The following is a 23,232-nucleotide window of genomic DNA, read 5'->3' as shown; positions in this document are numbered from 1 at the left end:
AGCTGAACTAGGAGGACTAGTTGAAGGTTACCCTTGGGAGAACTTTTGAATCTAGAAATTCCAGCAGATACTGCTGGTTGCTTCTTGATACCTATTTTTCCATTTTCCTCTTGATAAAAGAATCTTGAGTTACTCAGGTGACAAATTTTCCATTTTAAAATATTCACCTCCTAGATATACTTGGTATCTTAATTATGGTAATGATTTCATAATGAATTGTACAATTTATATACATGTAGTTTATTGTAAATAAATTATACTTAGAAAATACACACACAAACACAAAACATATACAGCCCCAGACTTCTTGTGATCCACTTCTGGCCAATGAAATATAAGCCTAAGTCTATTAGATGGAACTTCCATCAAAGCCATTATATTACTGTTTAGTTAGAATAAACATTTTATCTTTTTAGTTTCCTTTTTCTTTCTGCCTAGAGGGGGAACAGTCATTCTGAGAGAATGAGGACAAAAGTCTCAAGCTAAGGCTGGTGAAACAGGAAGCTAGAAGGAATCTGAGTTTTTGATGACCGTCTGGAGATCCTGCACCATTTTGGTCTCTTCACCTCCTGATTTTTCTCATTTTGTAAGCCAAATAAGTCTCTATTTGGTTGACCTGATATTGTATGGTTTCTTCATATGCTGTTTGCCATTACTGAATGACAATATTCCCAAGCAAAGCATAATGAAGATAACATTGCACCATTCCTCAAAAATCTTCAATTGTTGCTGAGTAAAATCCAAAGCCTCCCCAGTCCCATTTCCTACTATTGCATTCCATAAACATGTCCTTCCAGCACCAGCAGGCTCTTTGCCATGTTCCAAACAAGCAATATATTTTAAGATTAATGCTGTTCTTTCAACCTGATATATCTTTCTTCCATAATCTATTACAGATCCTGGAAGATTTGAAAAATTGATATAGGCCACAGTCAGCCAATGGAAGACTTGAGAAGAAAATTTATGTCTCCTGAATACAATCCAGATGCTCTTTGTCCTAAATACCCATTTCTGGAGTAGGAAAACCAAATGTTCTGCTAAGAGACCTGATTTACTCTTGGCTTTTCTTTGACGTCAAAAGCTCTCACTTTAGAAAATAATAAATAGGGGCATCTGAGTGTTCAGTACATTCAGCGTCCGACTCTTGGTTTCAGCTTAGGTCATGATCTCAGGGCCGTGACATTGAGCCCTGCATTGGGCTCCATGGTCAGTGTGGAGTCTGCTTGAGATTTTCTCTCTCCCTCTGCCTCTGTCCCTTGTCCTGCTCACATGCTCTCTCTCTTTCAAAATAAATAAATTAAAATCTTTAAAAAAATGATAAATAATCATTTATTTGAAATATGTCAGAATGGAAAGGCTTATTTATAACAGCAGTCATGAGAAAAACTAGAATTTTAAGAATATATTTTCTTGTTCTAAAGTGTCTGATTATACCTGAAGGTATAGGGCTTCTGTTTTAGATATATAATAGAACATATATGTGAATATGTTATTTTGTCTCATAGTAGAAACTCTAAAGGCTAAGCATTGTGGTCTCACATTCCCTGTGATGGCTAAACCCCAAAGTTATTGACCAAAATATTTCATTTCCAGAGCTACTTATTATGTAACTAGGAGAAAGTAATTAAACCTTCCAGGTCATCCATCTGTCAAATAGAAGGAATATTATATTTGCCATCTGTCCAGCTTTTAGGTATGGCAAATATTGATGAGAGGATCTAAATTAAATATAGGGCATTATGTCAGTTCATTTAAAAGTTGATCAGCACTGAAAATTCTACAAATCAATTTTTGTTTATTGATTGTGTTTTTTGAAGTATTTCAAGTATAACAGAAACTAATTATTTGCTACCCATATCTAACAGATGTTAATATTAGTCCATCTTTGCTTCATATTTATTTATTCTTTATTCTTTTAATAAAGTATTCCAGATACAGCTGAAGTTCTAATTCCACTCACATGCCTTCCCACTCCTCTTTCCCCAGAGGTGCGCTGAAGTTTTGAGGAATCAATTATATGCAAGACTGCATAATTTTACTACAAATGTATGCATGAGTTAATATATAGTGCTATTTTGGTTTTTAAGTCCCACATATTTTATATCATATATACATATCTTTTGGTAATTTGCTTTTTGCATTGAATATTTTGTTTTTCAAATCTATTCATATTGACACATGCAGATTGATGCAAGTGCTTCATTTTAACTGACCAATAATAATAACCTACAGTTAATTTATCTATTCAATGACCAGTGAACAATAGGTTGTTTTTCATTTTTTACTATTCTAAGCAATGAATACCCATGTACATACAAAGAAGTATTTCTCTAAAATATGTGACTGTACTTTGAAGTAGAATTGCTGTACACTTTTATAAAATTATTTTAAAAGCCCCCTAGGAATTTTGATTGGAACAGCATTGAATTTTTAGATAAATTGGAGAGATTTAATATTTTTAGGAGTCTTTCCATCCATGAATATGGTATGTCTCTCCAAGGGCTTATATCATGTCTTTTATGACTTTAAAAAAAGTTTCATAATTTCCTGTATGAAGAAAGGAAAAATTTTTGTGACATTTTTGTCCTAGGTATCTTATACTTTCTCTTTCTCTCTCTGTACCCTATGCTGCACTCTCCTTTTCTTAGCTTGTTGCTTTTTTGAGTTATACCATTTTCTATATTGCATTTATACAAGGTTGTGCTATTATATACAAACTCTACTGAGTTATGTTTTTTTTTAAGGTTTTATTTATTTATTTGACAGAGAGACAGAGAGTACGAGCGGGGAGAGGGGCAAAAGGAGAGGGAGAAACACTCTCTGCCGAGCAGGGAGCCCAATGCAGGGTTCAATCCCTGGACCCTGAGATCATGACCTGAGCCAAAGGTGGATGCTTACCTAACTAAGCCACCTAGGCACCCCACTACCAAGGTTTTTTAATGTTGAATTTTTGTTGTTAATTTTCTATTCATAAAATTAGCTGAATGCTATTTAAAAAGCCATTAAACCACAAGGAAAGAGAGCAAGAGAGGAAGAAAGGGAAAAAGAACTACAAAAACAACTGTAAAACAAATAACAAAATGGCAATAAGTATATACCTATCAATAACTACTTCAAATGTAAATGGACTAAATGCTCCAATCAAAAGACACAGGATGACTGAATGGATAAGAAAGCCAGATCCACCTACATGCTGCCTACAAGAGACTTACTTCAGACCTAAATACACATGCAGATTGAGAGTGAAGGGGTGGAAAAATATATACCATGCAAATAGAAGCAAAAAGAAAGCTAGGGTAGCAATACTTATGTCAGACAAAACAGACTTTAAAACAAAGACTGTGACAAGAGACAAAAAAGGACACTACATAATGATAAAAGGAATAATCCAACAAGAGGATATAACAATTATAAAAATCTTGCACCTAACATGGGAGCACTTAAGTACACAGAGCACCTATTAACAGAGATAAAGGAAGAAACTGATGATAATACAATAATAAGTGAACCTTAATACCCCACTTACAGCAATGGACAGATCATCCAGGCAGAAAATCAACAAGGAAACAGTGGATTTGAATGACACATTAGACCAGACGGACCTAACAGATATATTCAGAACATTTCATCACAAAAACATCAGACTACACATTCTTTTCAGGTGCACATGGAACATGCTCCAGAACAGATCATGTGTTAGGTTACAAAACAAGTATCAAAAAATTTAAAAAGATTGAAATCATACCATGCATCTTTTCTGACCACAACAGTATGAAACTAGGATTCAATCACGAGAAAAATTTGGAAAGTACAAAAATGCATGCAGGGTAAATAACATGCTACTAAACAATGAATGGATCAACCAAGAATTCAAAAAGGAAATAAAAAACACATGGAGACAAATGAAAATGAAAACACAATAGTCCAAAATCTTTGGGATACAGCAGAAGTGGTTCTAAGACAGAAGTTCATAGCAATATAGGCCTACCTCAAGAAATATAACCTTACACCTAAAGAAGCTAGAAAAAGAACAAAAAATCTCAAGGTCAATAGAAGGAAAGAAAAATAAAGATTAGAGAAGAAATAAGTGAAATAGACAGCAAAACAAAAACAAAACAAAACAAAAAACAATAGAACAGTTCAATAAAATCAGGAGCTGATTCTCTGAAAAGATCAACAAAATTGATAAAGCTTTAGCCAAACTCATCAAGAAAAAGAGAAGACTCAAATAAATAAAATCAGAAATTGGAGGAGAGGAGAAATAACAATCAACACCACAGAAATATAAAGCATTATAAGAGAATTATAATCTCTTATAAAATTACATGGCAATAAGTTGGACAACTTAGAAGAAATGGATAAATTCCTAGAAATATATAACCTTCAAAAACTGAATCAGGAAAAAATAGAAAATTTGAATAGACAAAGTACCAGCAATGAAATTGAGTCAGTAGTCAAAAAGCTCCCAACAAACTAGAGCCCAGGATCAGATGGTTTCATAGATGAAATCTACCAAAGATTTAGAGTTATTACCTATTCTTCTCAAACTATTCCAAAAAATAGAAGAGGAAGGAAAACTTCCGGATTCATTCTACAATGCCAGCATTACCCTGATATCAAAACCAGACAAAGACATTACCAAAAAAGAGAACTACAGGCCAATATCTCTGATGAACACAGATGCAAAAATCCTCAACAAAATAGTAGCCAAACAAATCCAAGGATAAAATGAAAAAATCATTCACCACCATCAAGTGGGATTTATTCCTGGGATGCAAGGATGCTCAATCTTGCAAATTGATCAATGTGATATGTGACATCAATAAGAGAAAGAATAAAAACCATATGATCATTTTAATAAATGCAGAAAAAGCATTTGACCAAGTAAAACATCCATTCATGATGACTCTAAAGTAGGTTTAGAGGGAACATATCTCAACATAGTAAAGATAATATATGAAAACCAAAAGCTAACATACTCAATGGTGAAAAACAAATTTTTCCCTAAAATCAGGAAGAAAATAAGGATGTCCACTCTTACCACTTTTATTCAACATAGTAGTGGAAGCCCTAGTCACAGCAATCAGACAAGAAAAAGAAATAAAAGGCATCTAAATTGGTAAGGAAGAAGTATTCTTAGTATTCACTAAGTATTCTTAGTATTCACTAAGAAGTATTCTTAGTATTCACTATTTGCAGATGACATGATATTATATATAGAAAACCCTAAAGACTTCACCAAAAAAATACTAAAAAAAAATACTAAAAAAACTGGTAAATGAATTCAGTAAAGTGACAGGATACAAAATTAATATGTAGAAATCTGTTGCATTTCTATACACTAATAATGAAGTAGCAGAAAGAGAAATTAAGAAAACAAACCCATTTATAATTGCTAAAAAAAAAAACAAAAACCAACCTAGGAATAAATTTAACCAAGGAAGTAAAAGACCTATACCCCCAAACCTGTAAAACAGTGATGAAAGAAATTGAAGGTGTCACAAGTAAATGGAAAGATGGTCCATGCTCAAGGATTGGAAGAACCAATATTATTAAAATGTGCATACCACGTATAGCAATCTGCACATTTAATGCAATCTCCATCAAAATACCAATAGCATTTTCCACAGAACTAGAACAAATAATCCTAAAATTTGTATGGAACCACAAAGACCCTTAATAGCCAAAAGCAATCTTAAAAAAGAATAACAAAGCTGGAGGTATCAGAATCCAGATTTCAAGATATACTACAAAGCTATAGTAATCAAAATAGTTTGGTACTAAAACAAAAATAGACACATAGATCACTGGAACAGAATAGAGAGCACAAAAATAAACCCATGCTTATTTGGTCAATTAATCTATGACAAAGGAGACAAGAAGATACAATGAGGAAAAGATGATCAATCTCTTCAATAAATGGTGGTGGGAAAACTAGACAGCTATATGTAAAAGAATGAAACTGGACCACTTTCTTACATCATACACAAAAATAAACTCAAAATGAACTAAAGACCTAAATGGGAGACATGAAACCATAAAACTTCTAGAAGAAAACAGGCAGTAATTTCTTTGGTATCAGCTGTAGTAACATTTTTCTAGATATGTCTCCTCAGGCAAGGGAAACAAAAGCAAAAATAAACTATTGGGACTACACCAACATAAAAAGTTTCTGCATAGTGAAAGAAATCATCAACAAAATGACAAGGCAACCTATTGAATAGGAAAAGATATTTGTAAATGACATATTTGATAAGGGGTTAATATCTAAAATATAAAAGAACTCATACAACTCAACATCAAAAAAACCCCACAAATAATTCTATTTAAAAAATGGGCAGAGAGCCTGAATAGACATTTTTCCAAAGATGACATACAGAGGGTCAATAGACACAGGAAAAGATGATCAATATCACTTATCATCAGGGAAATACAAATCAAAACCAAAATAAAATATCATTTTACACCTGTCAGAATGGCTAGAATCAAAAAGATGAGAAATAACAAGTGTTGGCAAGGATGTGGGAAAAAAAAAGTGCCCTTGTACACTGTCAGTAAGAATGCAAATTGGTATAGCTACTGTGAAAACAGTATGGAGGTTCCTCAAAAAATTAAAAACAGAAATACCATATGATCCAGTAATTCCACTAGTGGACATTTACTCAAAGAAAATGAAAACACTAATTGGAAAAGATATATGCACTCCTATGTTTATTGCAGCATTATTTACAATAGCCAAGATATGGAAGTAACACAAGTGTCCATCCATAAATGAATGGATAAAGAATATGTGAGATACACACACACACACACACAGTAACATTACTCAACCATAAAAAAGAATGAAATGTACCCATTGGTAATGACATGGATGGACCTAGAGGGTATAATGCTAAGCGAAATGAATCAGAGAAAGACAAACACCATATGATTTCATTCTATGTGGAATTGAAGAAACAACACAAACACACAAGAGTAAAAAAGAAACAAATGAAAAAACAGACTTTTAAATACAGAGAACATACTGGTAGTTGCTAGAAAGGAGGTCGTGGAGGATGGGTGAAATAAAGAGGATTAAGAGTACACTTCTCATGAGCACTGAATAAGGTATAGTGTTGTTAAATTATATTATACACCCGAAATTAATATAACACTGTATGTTAATTATACTTCAATAGAAAAAATAATAAGAAAAAGATAAATTCTAAAGGTTCTCTTACCTATGGATATTTTTGGATTTTCCAAATGTCCTTATCTACAGATTCCCATGGATTTTCTTTCAAGCAAACATATTAATTGTGGAGAAGTAAAAAATCACTTCTTTTTAGACATTTTTCAAACTTTTATTCTACATAATGCTGTAAATCCTAGCTGACAAAATAAAACAAGAAAATAAATAAATCATTAGTTTAAAAAATGAATTTCAACTATTAACAGGAATTTTAAACAATCATCTCCCTTGATGAGGCAGCACATAATGAATACGTACCATCTATTAGTACAATTAGCTGTTTCTGTAAGACCTGAGGCCAATAATCAAAATTAACTGTAAATACTTAAAGCAACTTTTTAAAGATGCAAATTCATGGTCATTTCCTAGTCTGCTGTTATTATTTGTTTATCTAATCCATTTGGGGTCATTTTACTAAAGACAGAGACAACCTCTTAACAGCTCTTTTCCCAAAATATCATCTTTTACTCATGAACAGTGCATATTTAATAAGATTATCATAAACATGAAAAACGTTTTCTAATGGAAACTTCCTTGTAAATGGTAAATTCCCACACTAATCCATAAAAAACTACTTAATCCATAATATACCAAAAGTAAGTACAAAACACTCTTTTAGCTATACAAACCATCCCATATAACCTATTTTTATAATGGTAATTTATAAGAAGGTGACTTTTAAGGTCCTCATTACAAAGACAAAGATTTGTGCATTTGTTGAAAAATAAAGGGAGATAATCTTGGGCCACAACCATTTGTCTACTGTTTAATTTAGACCTTTTAGATAAATTAAACTATTTTCATTTAAAATTATAATAGAAATGCTTTAAATTAAGTTTTGTTATTTTCTAGGGACTTTGTAGGACAGAAATCATAAATCCAATCAACAGGGGTTTTCTACTCTCAGTGTTCTCAAATTTAGTTACATAAGAATCACCTAGATAACTATAGGAGGTGATGGGTATGTTAATTAGCTTGATTGTGGCAATTATTTCACAATGTATGTGTATATCAAAGTGTCAAATCCAAGTCATCATCCTGAAATATATACAATTTTTATTTGTCAATTATACTTCAATAAAATGGGTACGGGGTAAGAATCAAATAGTGACATTATTAAAATCACAGATTCCTTCAATCTTTTATCACCCTCATCCTCAAAAGACATTGATTCACAGCTATTGTGTGGCACTGATACATTTTCATTTTTAATAAGTACTCTCCCCTCAAAATGCTGATGGGAATTGACCCCAGATCAAACTTTGAAAAGTACTTTTCTTGATAAAGTATGTACCCAAGGCTGTGGCCTATTATCAAATCTCTGATTTTTTAATCCTTGTATCACCAAGATGTACCAGATTTTTCTTTAAAGCACAATGGCTAGATTGGTACCCCTTTCATCTCCCCATCCAATCTTGATCAATAAAAATAGCTTTGGCATCCACTTACAATAAAGATTGGCATGCTGCACCAGGTTCTTTTTTTACATAACCTCCTGGTAATCTCCTCTGTTCATACATCCAGTGCCTTAGTGGTCAGCACCTAAATCTGGATAACTGCCAAAATTCAATATGCATTTTTTTAATGTTTTTATTTAAATCTATTCATTGTTGTTCCATAATGAATATGATAAATCATAAAGTTTTACCCAGTGTCATTGTTTTCATGTTAATATATCATAATTATTTTTAACAGCTTTATTGGGATATAATTTATGCCATAAAGTTTACCCACTTAAATGTGTTCAAGTAGGGGCGCCTGGGTGGCTCAGTCATTAAGCATCTGCCTTTGGCTCAGGTCATGGTCCCAGGGTCCTGGGATCGAGCCCCGCATCAGGCTCCCTGCTCAGCAGGAAGCCTGCTTCTCCCTCTCCAACTCCTCCTGCTTGTGTTCCCTCTCTCGCTGTGTCTCTGTCAAATAAATAAATAAAATCTTTAAAATAAATAAATAAATAAATAAATAAATAAATAAATAAAATCTTTAAAAAAATGTGTTCAAGTATACAATTCAATGGTATTTAGAATATTTACAGAATTGTGCAACCAAGACCATAATCTAATTTAAAAGCATTTTTATCACCCCAAAAAGAAGTCCCACATCCATTAGCAGTCACTTCTCATCCCATAGCCCCCCATTCCCACAAACCCTAATCAACCATTAATCTACTTTCTGTCTCTAAAAGATTTACTTATTCTGTGTTTTTTATATGGGTGTAAACTTACAACATGTGGTCTCTTGTGACTGACTTCTTTCACTCAGCATAACATCTTTGAAGTTCATGCAAGTTGTAGCACATATCAGTAGTTCATTCTTTTTTATGGCCAAATAATATTCCATTGTATAGCTAAGTAATATTGTGTCAATCCATCCATCACTTGATGAACATTTAGGCAGTTTATTTTTGGCTATTATGAATAATACTACTATAAACATTCATGTGCAAGTTTTTCTTTAGACATACATTTTCAATTCTCTTGGGTATACACCTAGGAGTAGAATTGCTGGGTCATCTGGTAACCTTATGTTTTAATATTTTGAGGAGCTGCCAAACTGGCTATACTATTTTACATTCCTACCAGCAATCAATGAGGGTTCCAATTTCTCCACATCTTTTTTTTTTTTTAAAGATTTTATTTATTTATTTGAGAGGGAGAATGAGAGAGAGAGAGCATGAGATGGGGGAGGGTCAGAGGGAGAAGCAGACTCCCTGCCGAGCAGGGAGCCTGATGCGGGACTCGATCCCGGGACTCCAGGATCATGACCTGAGCCGAAGGCAGTTGCTTAACCAACTGAGCCACCCAGGCGCCCTCTCCACATCTTTAATAGCACTTGTTACTGCCTTTTTTATTATAGCTATTCTAGTAAATGTGAAGTAGTATCTCATTGTGGTTTTGCTTTGAATTTCCCTAATGGCTAATGATGTTGGGCATTATTTCATATGCTTGTTGGTAATTTGTATCTTTTTTAAAGAAATGTCTATTTTTATCCTTTGCCCATTTTAAAATTGGATTGCCATTTTGTTATGGAGTTGTAACAGTTCTTTATATAGTCTGGAATTATTTTCTTTCTTTTTTTTTTTTTAAAGATTTTATTTATTTATTTGACAGAGAGAGAGACAGCGAGAGAGGGAACACAAGCAGGGGGAGTGTGAGAGGGAGAAGCAGGCTTCCCGCTGAGCAGGGAGCCTGATGCGGGGCTTGATCCCAGGACCCTGGGATCATGACCTGAGCCAAAGGCAGACACTTAACGACAGAGCCACCCAGGCGCCCTGGATTTATTTTCAAATATATGATTTGCAAATATTTTTTCCCAATCTACAGACATCTTTGTACCTTCCTGATGGTGTCCTTTGAAGCACAAAAGTTTTTAATTTTGATGAAGTTGAAGTTAACAGTCTTTTATTACTTGTGCTTTTCCTGTTGTATCTAAGAAATCATCGCCTAACCCAGGATCATGGAGATTTACTTCTGCATTTTCTTCTAAGTTTTATTGCCATGATGATTTTTATAGATGTGACTGAATGGGAATTGAAATCTAAAGTGGTATGATTAGAGAGCTATCAAGAGAAAATATTTCAGTTACTTAACTTTAGAGATAATAATTACTAGGATTATAGGATAGTTCCTGGGTATTAACTCTATAGACATATTGATAAAAAGAAGACAGTAATAATAAAGAGAGAACTGCAAAGTCATGGCAGGCCTAAAAGGACTTCAGGAGTAGGTAGCAAACTTGGGTTGGTGAGAAGTCATAGGAGGACTTTGTCTCTCTGCCCAGGGCAACTGTGGGGGACACTCCAAGGCAGTTCTTACAGTTGCCAACAATAGGCAAAAAATCAAGAACCCTAACTCCTGCTCTCATACTGAAGGACATTGGCTAGAGAAAATGGAGTCATTCCAGGCTGTACAAGAAGTACAGGCTTGGACCCATGCACATTTGATCATTCTTTGTCACTGTGAGAATGGGAGGTTTATTTTTCTTCAGATGATAGAGAGCTATCTCTGAGCAAAAGAAACTATCTGCTTTGTCACTGTCCCTGGCACTCTATTGATGCTGGCTACCTCTCAGGCCCAATGGCCAAATACCAAAGATCATTGATCAACTATTCTCCATATCCAGGTGGGAAGAAGGATCATAAAAATACTTTTTTTTTTTCATAATAGAAGGAACATAGGCAAGGATAAAAGAAGAATTTACTGATGACCTGTCAAAGTAACTATCAGAGAAATCATTTTGAATCCAGTTTTCCCCCTTCACATTTCCTACACTGTGCAAAGGAGAAATGTCTCTTAATTCAGTGAATGGATCATCTGAGTGAAAAACAGGCCACATTATGTTAAAACATTATTCCTTCCCTTCAAAACACAATACAAAATAATCATGCATAATGTTCACTATGAACTATTTTATACATTGCACTACACATTCAATACAGTTAGAATCCTCAATTATCCTATACTACTACCATGGTTACTGGACTCAGGAAGGTATCATGATTTAACATCTGAATCTCTTTGCTTCCTAAAGCTTCATTATCCTTATTCTGTTGCTACTGCCATGGAAATCATGTCTCTTTTTCCAATGGACACTTCAGAAACTAAGTCATTGTACCATGAAGGTACTGTAGAAGGCATCATTCATGGAAATCAAACTCAATCACAATATAATAATGAAGTGTAAAAGGTCATTTGACAGACTAGTAGAAAACAAGATATCTTCTAAAGACCTGATGGAGAAAAGAGCAAAGTAGCCTTCGTATCTGGCATCCTTCATGTAATAAGCTAGAAGTAGTCTTAACACATGATTTGATATGTATTCATAGCACATGATCATTCTCTATTCTGGACAGAAAGAGAGAACATTTAGAAGAAAAGCCATTCTCACCTAAGTGGAATGGTTTGATAGCTCCTCTCTTAAAGCCAGGCAATGGATACCTTGAATTTTTGAGTATTTCAACTCTAAAATTCTATGGTGACATAAAATGGTTGTTTTAAAGATAGAGAAAACCAATCAGGTACGTTTTTTATTACACAAAAATAATTGGTAGATCCAGGAACAGAGCTAAAATTTCAAATCATTTTGGTCCAGAATTTCATATATTTTGAGATATTGTTACCTATATGTTGTATTCTTCTTTTTTCACTAAATATTTGCTCGTATTTTTCCCATTTTGATATAATTTTATCTACTTCTTCCTTAAAACAATCTCCAGGACAAGAATTTGAGGTTTTGAAATACAATCAACTTTGCAAGCATGTTGCAAATTCTCTTAGTATTAATGTGACTCAAAATAGTTTCCTCTTCTTCTCAAATCAAGGCTTTTAATATAAAAACGAATCCTTCCATAATCCTGAACATACTTTGTCATGCTCTTCTGTGCAAAGATGGATTATAAAATTTGTGAAAGTTCCTTTAGCTAAATGGATTGTAAATACAGATACTAATCTAAAGGAAAAATAAAATTTATTGGAGCAACAACTTAAAAACAGATTTAATCAAGACAATAACTCATTTGTTCATGTGAAGACTAACCTGGTGATGGAACAGGGTAAAAGAAGTGAGGAAAGATTAAATAAGAAATTAGAAGACCTGAATTTCAATTAAGATTATGCTACTATATTCTTTTATGAACTTAAGCAGATTAATTAATTTCTCAGGGTGTAATAATTAGGAATGTGTGGAGAACTGAGTAACAGAAAAACCGACTGAAGTGGCTTAAGACATAAAGAATTAATTGTCTCACACAGGAGGAAGAGATATTGATACAGAAATACCAGTTTGGTAGAGTGGCTGGCTCTAGGTATCAAAGATCGAAGCTCTTTCCATCTTCCTACTCTATTGTGTCTCCGTCCTTAGTCTTACCATCTCACAGTCTCAAGATGGCTGCCAAGCTCCAGGCATCACACTCCCATTCAAAAACATGAAGCCAGGGAGGCTAAAAAAGATTTTTATTTATTGGCTTTGTCTTTTAAATACTGAATGGAATTTTTCCCTGAAACAATCCAGCAGATTATCCCTTATATATTGTTGGCTAAAAGTTGACCACATGGCCACCGTTACATACAAGAGAGTCTGGGAAAGTGACTATCTGGCTTATTCAGCCTCTATAGAGGGAGAAAGACAAGGGAGCCTCATGGCTCTGTCTATAAATGTGAGAGTTGGGTAAAATAATCACTCAGGTATAGCTCTACCCTAATGAGTAACTCTCAAAAATAAAAGTCATGAAAAATAAGTGACCTGAGTTCTACTCTATATAATTTTAAGAGGTTTTGGTTTTTATCCAACTTTCCTGTGATAGCATTCTCTCCCATCTCTAAAACAAGGCAAAACAAACTTCCCCCATCCATGATTCCAAAGTTCTAAAGTGAACAGTCTCTCCAATTCCCTAACTAGAAAAAAAAAAAAAAAAAAAGAAAGGAAAAAAAACCTTCTGAGTGGTCCAGACACTGAGTCATTCAATTTAACTTTGACAGGGCTGCATCTATTTTTGAGGTTTTGTCATCGTGGTTTACGAACACTAACTGTCTGCAGACACTTTGAATATTTTTCCTAGCACCTCTATGAGTTTATGCTGCACTAAATTTAAAATGGAAAATTAACGATGTAAAAGGCTAATAATTCTATTGTAAAAAGCATAAGTGTTCATCTTCTTAAAAAAATTCAAAGAATTAAAAATGTATTAGATTTGTCTAAATGAGATTCCATTTGTTGTATCTCACACTCCCATGTAATATTACATGTACCTGTGCTTCATTTTTTATAGAGAATTACACAGCTACCCCTTATTCTTAAAAACACCCCATCACTGAATGTGCATTCTGAAATTAAAACAAGACACTACACGAGAAAACCTTGGAAGCCAGAATGTTGCCAGCTGTGAATGCCAGATGTGATTATAGAGTGACAACAAACAATGCTGCAATCAGCCTACTGGTTAGTCAGAAACTGAATACCCAGAAAAGGCTCTGTCTGAATACATACCCAATGGCATGTTTAAAACTATTGTGCAAAAATGCTTGTTTTACCCAGATACTCTATGGGAATATTTAGCTGTTACATTGTAAATGCTGTTATTTTGGTTTCTAAAAATGTCATGACAGGAAATGATTCCAGGGAGGGGTTGCCAAGATGGCTGTTGGGCAGAAGCAAGGGTGGGGAAATGTTAAACCTAGAGAACAAGGGGCTGGAAAAGTTGAAAACACCACTTAATATTTGCAATAAAATAGATTCTTAAAATCAAAAATAAATTTGATTTTTTTCCCCTCCATCTGTCATGGCCAGAAGGATGATTATGTTTTGAAGAGTCCCTACTGCTCATTGTCACAAAGGTTATGATGTTCCTGCTCCTGGACAGTCAACCAAGTTGGTAAATTGGCCATGAGAAGACTTCCAGTTAATATAGAGGAAAGAGATGACTCCTACTCTTCCCTATTTCCCAGATGGTACAGCAAATGGGCAGTTGAGGCCTTTTGGTAAGAATTTCTGAAGGTTCAGAAATGCCCATGCTCGTGCTATTTTTTATTCTCTCCCTCTCTGAGAAGTGCCAGGTGAGGATACCTGAGGACAGGTAAGAATAGAGGTTGGTCAGGAAGTAACTATAGCTAATGCCACATTAGGAGTTTGACCTTCCTCAAAGGACTGCTAAAGTAAGTAGTGTAGTAACTGAAGAGCTATAGAAATTCAAAGAAAAAGAAAGGGGAAAGGGAAGAGGAAGGAGGAGGGAGGGGAAATTAATTTTTTTTTCTTCTCCCTGAAGAGGTTCATGTTATAGAACAGCTCTCTCCAAGTAGAGAGTTCTTAGCTTAGCAAACTTATTTCTCATCAATATCTATCAATTATGTGCCTATCTTTTTCAAAAAAAAATTTATGTATTTATTTATTTGAGAGAGAGAGAGAGAGGAGGGGCAGGGGAAGAGGGAGAGAGAGAATCCTCAAGCAGAGTCCCCACTGAGTATGGAGCCCCACGTGGGGCTCAATTCCAGGACCCCAAGATCATGACCTGAGCCAAAATCAAGAGTCAGAGGCCTAACTGACTGAGCCTTACAGGTGCCCCTGTGCCTATCTTTAAGTAATAGTTCATTTCATTTTACTACTGTTTCTGTTAGATTTACAAATACTCAGAAATACAACAGAACCCTGAGAAAATCACTTTAGATAAAGAGAAAATATAGCTATCCACATATACATTAGTAAGATGGTATGCCGTAACTCATCAGTAAAACTTTTTAGAAAAGTGCCAACTTACCTAATTTTACTTCACTACTTTTCAGATAAACTCAATGCTCTCCCCTCTTCTACACCCACATAAATGAACTTTTTCCACCTTTTATTTTTAGACTCATATGTAACTTTTTATTATCTAGTGTGTTCCCCATGTGTTGTAAAGTATAAGTGGTATACAATTTTATTACTCAAGTTGTTATCCCTATATCCCCCATATTACACACTGCTTTACACACAATAAGTACTAGTGTATATATATTATTAGGAGCTTCCATAAATCTTTTTTTTTTTAATCAAACAATATAGACAGAGAACAAGTAAGGAAGGAAGGAAGGAAGGAAGAAAGAAGAAAAAAAAAGGAAGGAAAGCTAAATCAATAAATATTTATTAAACACCATTGTTGGGAAATAGCAGAAAGGCAATACAACTGCCTCATATATTCATGGTCATAAATAGAGTCGTTTTAATTTTACCCCATGTATATAATATGATTTTAACACAAACGAGAGAGGAGAAATAACAGCCAACACCACAGAAATACAATTATAAGAGAATATTATGAAAAACTATATGCCAACAAATTGGACAACCTGGAAGAAATGAATAAATTCCTAGAAACATATAAACTAACAAAACTGAAACAGGAAGAAATAGAAAACTTGAACAGGCCAATAACCAGAAATGAAATTGAATCAGTAATAAAAAAATCTCCCAATAAACAAAAGTCCAGTGCCAGATGGCCTCACAGGCAAATTCTACCAAACATTTAAAGAAGAGTTAATACCTCTTCTTCTCAAGCTATTCCAAAAAATGGAAGGAAAACTTTCAAGTTCATTCTATGAGGCCAGCATTACCCTGATACCAAAACCAGATAAAGATGCCACTAAAAAAGAGAACTATAGGCCAATATCCCTGATGAACATGGATGCAAAAATCCTCAATATAATACTAGCAAATAGAATCCAACAGTACATTAAAGAATCATTTGCCATAATCAACTGGGATTTATTCCTAGATTACAAGGGTGGTTTAATAATCACAAATCAATCAATGTGATACATCACAGGATACATCACATCAATAAGAGAATTATAAGAACCACATGATCATTTCGATGGATGCAGAAAAATCATTTCACAAAATACAACATCCATTCATGATAGAAACCCTCAACAATGTAGGGTTAGAGGGAACATACCTCAACATTATAAAGGCCATATACAAAAGACCCACAGTTAATATCATCCTCAATGGGGAAAAACTGAGGGCTTTTCCTCTATGGTCAAGAACAAGACAGTGATGTTCACTCTCACCACTGTTATCTAACATAGTATTGGAAGTCCTAGCCACAGTAATCAGACAATAAAAAATAAAAGGGATCCAAATCAGCAAGGAAGAAGTTAAACTTTCACTATTTGCAGATGACATGTTACTCTATATAGAAAACCCAAAAGACTCCACCAAAAAATTGCCAGAACTGATACATGAGTTCAATAAAGTTGCAGGATACAAAATCAACATACAGAAATCTGTTGCATTCTGTATACCAATAATGAAGCAGTAGAAGGAGAAATCAAGGAATCAATCCCATTTACAACTGCACCAAAAACAATAGATACCTAGGAATAAACCTAACCAAAGAGGTGAAAGACCTGTACTCCAAAGACTATAAAACACTGATGAAAAAAATTAAAGATTACATAAACAAATGAAAGATGTTCCATGCTCATGTGTTGGAAGAACAAATATTATTAAAATATCCATTCTACCCAAAGCAGTCTATACATTTAATTCAATCCCTATCAAAATACCACAACCATTTTTCACAGAGCTAGAAGAAACAATCCCAAAATTTGTATGGAACCACAAAAGACCATGAATAGCCAAAGCAATCTTAAAAAAGAAAAGCAAAGCTGGAGGTATTGCAATTCCAGATTTCAAGTCATATTACAAAGCTGTTGTGATCAAGACAGTATGGTACTGGCACAAAAATAGACACACAGATCAATGGAACAGAATAGAAAACCCAAAAATGAACCCATAACTATATGGTCAATTAATCTTCAACACAGCAGGAAAGAATATCCAATGGAAAAAAAGACAATCTCTTCAACAAATGGTGTTGGGAAAACTGGACAGCAACATGCAAAAGAATGAAACTGGACCACTTTTTTACACCATACACAAAAATAAATTCAAAATGGATGGAAGACCTAAATGTGAGACAGGAAACCATTAAAATACTAGAGGAGAACACAGGCAGTAACCTCTTTGACATTGGCCATAGCAACTTCTTACTAGATATGTTTCCTGAGGCAAGGGAAATAAAAGCAAAAATAAACTATTGGGATCACATCAAAATAAAAAGCTTCTGCACAGAGAAGGAAACAATTAACAAAACTAAAAGGCAACCTGTGAAATGGGAGAAGATATTTACAAACGACATATCTGATAAAGGATTAGTGTTCAAAATATATAAAGAACTTAATCAAACTCAACACCCAAAAAACAAATAATCCAGTTAAAAAATGTGCAGAAGACATGAATAGACATTTTTTTCCAAAGAAGACATACAGATGGCCAACAGATACATGAAAAGATGCTCAACATCACTCATCATCAGGGAAATACAAATCAAAACCACAATGAGATATCACCTCACACCAGTGAAAATAACTGAAATTAACAACACATGAGGATGTGGAGAAAGGGGAACCCTTTTGCACTGTTGGTGAGAACACAAACTGGTGCAGCCACTTTGGAAAACAGTATGGAGGTTCCTCAAAAAGTTAAAATTGAACTACCCTATGATCCAGGAATTGTGCTAATAGGTATTTACCCAAAGGGTACAAAAATACTAATTTGAAGGGATACGCACCCCCTGACATTTATAGCCGCATTATCAATAGCCAAATTATGGAAAGAGCCCAAATATCCGCTGACTGATGAATAAATAAAGGTGAGGTAAATATATGTAATGGAATATTATTCAGCCAAAAAAAGAATGAAATATGCCATTCGCAAAAACATGGACGGAGCTAAAGAGTATTATGCTAAGCAAAGTAAGTCACTCAGAGAAAGACAAATACCACATGATTTCACTCATATGTGGAATTTAAGAAACAAAACATATGAACATAGGAGGGGAAAACCAAGAAAAAGACTCAACTAGAGAGAACAAACTGATGGTTACCAGAGGGGAGGTGGTTAAATAGGGTTAAATAGGTGATAGGGATTAAGGAGTGCACTTGTGATGAGCACCAAATGCTGCATATAAGTGTTGAATCACTAAATTCTACACCTGAAACTAATATTACACTGTATGTTAACTAACTAGAATTTAAATAAAAACTTGGAAGAAGAAAAAAAGCTGACTGGCTCAGTTAGAGAAAAATAAAGCACTTATGGTTACTAAATTTAGTGGGCACCTCACACTTTCATAACTGTGCTTATCTAATTATTTGTTATGCATTCATATGTACAAATTAATTATATAAAAATATTTCAACAATTAAATAATCTCAAATATCAGGAAATTATACCAAATTATCCCTCATTATTACTCTGATATGTGATACTTTTTAAATTTGGTTTTCTTTCTCCTACGTATTTCAAAAGCATTATTTCTGGATAAGCAGGTTAACAGACAACTGGATTAAAATTTAAGAGCACAAAATAGCTAAAGGTCAACTAATGTGTTAAAAGAGAGTTTTTCTTATTTTCTTTTAATTAACTATTTAAAAAATTAAACTGTTAATGATATTGATTAATTGACTGTGTGAAAGAAAAGCCACATTTCACATTTTGTTTTACAGTGGATGAGAGAATATAATTCAAATAGATCTGGAACTTGATCTTCCATTTCTCCTCTGAGTTAGTCTTGAGTTTTTATTCTTTTTTAAGTCTATGTGATTCATCTAGTGTTGGTTTATTTTTTACATTTGAGGCATCCCTTATAGAAATGCATTCCCTGTTTATCAGCCAACAATTCAGATAAATGTCAAGTTCACATATCTAGAGAGAAGAAAGGGGTTTCTAGCAGCCATCCCTTAACAATGAGGACAAGTTTGTTGTCATTTAAATGCTAGATAGCACTGATACAACTGCCTCAGAAGTCTTGAAAGATAAATTTGTTTCCTGAGGCATCTATAACACAAACATTAGAGGTCAGAAACAGTAATAGGGACTACAAAGATATATGACCGCTTAGCTGCTATTATTCAGAAATCAAGAATAATTTGAGGTATGGTAGGTAAATGAAAAGATAATTGGATGGAAGAAGTAGAAGAAAAAAAAATGTGTACTGTGAGTTGAATAGGTTACAGACAAAATATTTATAGAGCTGAGGTTATGTTGCACCAAATGGACCTGAATGTATTCTAGATGTATTCTTGGCTAATTTTGCTATTACAGTGAGATAATTTTCACTATAACACTATAATTTACTCTTTATTAATTTAATATTAAATTCAACAATTCCAACAAGAAAATATTGTGTACAATTGGGGCCACCAACTGAAAACATGCCACTAACCTGCAGGAATTTCTCTTCTTAGAAAAGATACCATATTAAAAAAAAAAAGAACTATAGTGTTGTATTTTGATTAAATGATCTGTAAACCAAGTACTAAGGACTGAAAAGAGGGTGGCATCATAACATGAAGGATCTCTGTTGAAGATCTTATGGTGGATACTTGCTGGTTTGAGGCCAGAGCTGGCGAAATTCCTTTGGGGAACTAAGTTGTACCAACTCTCAGTCCATGTGCACCGGTAGGCCTTCACCCTTGAATACAGGGGTCAGAATGCACGACTCAGAATTAGAATACCTAGTTCCCAATTAGAATACCTAGTTCCCAATACCTATCAACTGACTCAGGTGTGGGCCTGTGAGACAACTTGGCCACTTAAGAGTGAATTTGGCGGGCGCCTGGGTGGCTCAGTTGGTTAAGCGACTGCCTTTGGCTCAGGTCATGATCCTGGAGTCCCGGGATCGAGTCTCATATCGGGCTCCCTGCTCGGCGGGGAGCCTGCTTCTCCCTCTGACCCTCCCCCCTCTCATGTGCTCTCTGTCTTTCTCATTCTCTCTGTCTCAAAAAAAAAAAAAAAAAAGAGTGAATTTGGCTATGTGTATGGAAGCCACAATAATAAATCCTCTCTTCTTCAATCTACTTGAACCCTGAAGAAAGCTCTGGCAACTATCTTGTCATCATGTGTCATCTGAGAAGGTGAATTAGTATCCTGTTGCTGCCATAACAGATCACCACAAATTTGATGGCTTAAAACAACAAAAATTTATTCTCTCATAGTTCTGGAGGCTACAATTCCAAAGTCCAGAATCAAAGTGTCTACAGACCCACGCCCCCTCTGAAGACTATGGAAAAAGCCTTCCTTGCCTTTTCCTAGCTTCTGGTGTACTTTGGCATGTAGGGATGCATTACTGCAATCTCTGCCTCTGTCTTGGAATTCCTCTTTTATCTTCTGTGTCTCTGTCCTTGTGTTCAATCTATGTTTCCTTATAAGAACTTCAGTCATTGCATTTAGGGTCCACCCTAATCAAGAATGATCTCATCTTAACTTGATTACATCTGCAATGACGCTATTTCCAAATAAGGTTAGGTTCGCAGGTACTGGAAGTTAGGATTTTGACATATTTTCTTGGGAATACAAATCAAATCACAACAGGCTGGAGAGGACATGGTGCCCTTCATGTCATCCATAATGAGCCAATACCACCTAATTTAGCACTGAAAATATATGCTATGAATGAAACTAATTGTAATTTCCTTTAGTGAAGCATGTGATTATAAACAATGGTACTAAGAAGTGACATACCTCTTCTTTCTCTAATAAATGATACTGAACAAGGGCATCAGACAAAGCATGTTGGGTTTCTCTGCTGCAGAGTAACTGAAATTGTAGTACTTTTATTTGAAATAATTTATTAAATTCAAGGAAGAATCTCAGAAAAAAAGAATGTCAGATGTTCTCATTTAATAACCAACTAAGCTCAGAACTATTTAGAAACAAAATGAACCAAACAAGTTGAATCATTTCAGATGGTCACTTACTAATCACAAATATTTTCAATGGCTTAGTTTTATCTAAGTTATGTCTTACTCATTAAGAAATATCTTATTAAATGAACATTGGATAATCAAAAGACTTAGGTTTTAGTCCAGACTCTAACTAACCAACTCTATAACTTTGGGAAAGATCTCTAACTGTTCTGGGTTTCTTTTTTTCGTAACATGGAGGATTGATAATCAAGACAATCTCAGAGGTCCCCCTTCCTCCTCAAAAATGTTTGCATCAAAATTTTTATTTTTTACCATGATCATTTTAACATTTACATATCGTGTTCACAGATCAATAAAAGCAATTAATTATAGTAAAGTCCTACTATGTCTGAGGGTGGCTTTCACCATGTGAAAATAAAAAGCATGAAGAAATTCTATGGTCACAAGATGACTGCCACAGCTCCAAATATCACATCTTCGCAAAGGAAAGTCCAAAGCAGTAAGGATAGTAAGGACAGAGATTTCTTTTATATATCTGTGTAATAAGGAGGCAAGCCCTTCCCAGAAGTCTTTGAGCAAACTTCTCTTCAGATCTCATTGGCCAGGAATGAGTCACAGGCCCATGCCATAGCAACAAAGGAAAAAAGGAGGACCAGTATTTAGCAATTTTCAGCCTTTGCAGGAGAGACAGGCTCTAAAAGCACAAAATGAAGAGGAGAGAAAATTATTCATTAGGCAACAAACAGAGTCAGCCAGAGACTAAAGTGACTTTAGAACCTTTGTAACAGATTCTAATAGCCTTCTACCAAGATACAGAGCAGGGTCTTCAGTGGATTCAGTGAGAGATAAAGATTTTATTGATACCAATTTTTGTCAGTCATGCCAACAACTTTGGTGTGGCCTAGGCAATGTCACTTACTACCTATATGACCTTGGATAAATTATTCAGTATCTCTACTGTCCTTAGTTTCCTGATCTATAAAATAGGTATAGTACTTACCTCAAATGTTTGTTCTGAAGATTAAATAAGAGAACATGTATAAAGTGCCCGTTCAGTCCCTGACATGCAGTAGATACACAATAAATATTTTCACTCTCTTTTCCCTCTTCTTAACTTACCCTTCCATGCCCCTCTTAGAAAGAAATCCCTTAATATAATTAAGGGATTATTAATTATATATATTATATATATTACTTACATATATATTAATTTTATATAATCTAATCTACCTACCTCCCCGCCTCTCGCTGCCTCCCCAAAACCTCCCCAACCCTCTCTGTTTCCTAACTACATACTTCTTGAAAAGGGGCTGCAGGTAAACAATTCTTAAAAGTGGGTTATTAATGACCTGGCAGAGTATATATTGTGATGCCTATCTCCATTCTCTCAGGATCAACTAAACATACATCTCTCCAGTGAGTTTCCTTAGGAAAGGCATTAGGGGACATGGTCATAGTGAGATGAGAAGATTCTCTGAGATTGGTCATCTATTCATGTTGTCCAGAAACAATCATTAAGAGGGAACTGGATTAGTGATGAAGAATAACTAAAGGTGACAGGAGGACTTACAACCCTGGTTGATAGCCACCATTTATAAGAATTATCCCCCTTTCCCTCCTCCCATCCCATTAGGATAATAGACATTGGCACATGTAGCTAGAAGAAACTTGCCTCGATCAAGCAAAAACATTTAGAGAGCCTACTATGTACAATGACTAACCTAGGCAAGCCCCCATTTATCTCCCCCACTCAGTCCCAAA

At 34.6% G+C, this 23,232-nt stretch overlaps 1 long non-coding RNA gene across 1 annotated transcript in view; it reads right to left on the bottom strand.

The window, feature by feature from the left end:
• LOC123860274 (uncharacterized) overlaps positions 1 to 23,232 on the bottom strand; it is a 352,027-nt gene that overhangs the window by 80,685 nt on the left and 248,110 nt on the right. The window contains exons 7-9 of the long non-coding RNA XR_010413163.1: positions 8,966 to 9,141; positions 8,681 to 8,787; positions 7,221 to 7,371 (exon numbers count right to left, since the gene is read on the bottom strand). This is a non-coding gene — a long non-coding RNA (uncharacterized LOC123860274). The remainder of the gene's footprint in view (positions 1 to 7,220; positions 7,372 to 8,680; positions 8,788 to 8,965; positions 9,142 to 23,232) is intronic.

This window comes from Mirounga angustirostris, unplaced genomic scaffold, assembly GCF_029215605.1.
Source record: "Mirounga angustirostris isolate CCGP_5_RB_7025 unplaced genomic scaffold, mMirAng1.0.hap1 SCAF_7, whole genome shotgun sequence".
NCBI lineage: Eukaryota > Metazoa > Chordata > Mammalia > Carnivora > Phocidae > Mirounga > Mirounga angustirostris.
Note: the sequence above shows the minus strand (reverse complement) of the source record. Positions and strands in the feature narration are given on the sequence as shown.